The sequence below is a fragment of the Gobio gobio genome, assembly GCF_949357685.1.
Source record: "Gobio gobio genome assembly, chromosome: 8".
In the NCBI taxonomy this organism is placed as follows: domain Eukaryota; kingdom Metazoa; phylum Chordata; class Actinopteri; order Cypriniformes; family Gobionidae; genus Gobio; species Gobio gobio.
This window is the reverse complement of record NC_137114.1, coordinates 55,152,520-55,154,092: the sequence shown is the minus strand read 5'-3', so window position 1 is coordinate 55,154,092 and position 1,573 is coordinate 55,152,520.

Genomic DNA, 1,573 nt, shown 5'->3' with positions numbered 1-1,573 from the left:
ATATTTCACACAGTATATGTGTGTGTTTGAGAACATATGTGCACATTGGATTCATATGATTTTGCTGTTCTGTGATTTATTTTCTCTATCCAGTCAGAGTCGGTCATGGGCCGAATCCAGAAAAACCTGTTAGACGACACACACTCTTTTCTTTACACAAAGTTCAGCTGTAAGTGTTTTTCAGGCTGCGACATAAAGGAGAAAACACAATATATTAACAAAGAACAAACGTCAAAATAGTAAGTACTGTCATGAAATATTTCAGTGCACTGGGACTCATGGATCATATTTGCTTTCAAGGTGAAGGGAATGAGTGAAGTTGAATATGCCTTGGCTTATAGATTATTACATTATATATTTAACATAGACTTAACATCATTCTCTGAGAGTGTCTATCATTTGTTAACTGCATGTTTAGTGTCGTGATTTCGAGAAAATACAAAATAAAAAATAATAATGGACATAAATTTAGTAATACGTACATTGTAAATACACGTCACTGTGTGAGTGCTGTGGATCTAAAAAAAACACAACAGAAAAAGTATGAAAGTGCAAGAGACCGAATGAAAGAGTGAACAAACTGAAGAATAAACAAAAGAACAATAATATATGATAACACAAAAAGAGCAAAAGAAAATTATTTAACAAAATATCTTTAGCTTTAAGGTTTTCTCAAAGTTCTGACAAAGTTTATTAGTTTAAAGGGTTAGTTCAGCCAAAAATTATATTTTTGTCATTACCCAGATAGCACACATACATCTCGGAGACGTCGATTTGATGTGTGTGTTTACATCTGGAAGATGTATTTTATAGAGTGTTTGCTCATCTGCAATACGTTGTTTCCTGTCAGATGTCAAATAGACGTTTAAACAATGTCTTTAAGATGTTTATGATTTAGAATATATGAAAAACTGGCATCTTAAAGACGTCTAGCAGATGTTTGTAAACAGCAGATGCTTTCCAGATTAAGTGATCTTTAACAGACATCTTGCAGACGTACGTCCCTTACGAAAACTAACCATGGTTTTATTGTAGTAAAAATGTAGTAACCATGGTTTTTTGGCTAATTGAATACCATTTATATAACTACAGTTTTACCACAAATATCATGGTTAAACTATGGTTAGAGAAGCAAAACCATGGTTAATTTGCGGTTACCATGGTTTTACTACAATAACCATGTTTTTTTGGTTTTATTTGTAGTAAAACCATCCCACCCAGCACCAGACGTCTTTTGGACGTTGTTTTTTGGGCTAAATCAAGTCGGCCCGTCATAGCCTTCATTTAGCCCAAAAAAAGACGTTGAAAACTGGGCTCTGTTTAGTCCGTCAGATTTGGTCCAAATTTAGCCCAAAAAAAGACGTTGAAAACTGGGTGTGGCGGGCAGCGAGGCCGAGGGACCGTGAGGGCGGGACGAGGCGGCGCTCATCAGGGAGGATGATCGCCAGCTGCGCGCCGCAGTGATCTCGGCTCTCGCGGAGGAGTGAGGGAGTATAAAGGAGGAGCGACGACAGTGAGGGACGAGAGAGGACCAGGCCTGGATTTTGTGTTGTGTTTTATTTACGTTTTATTA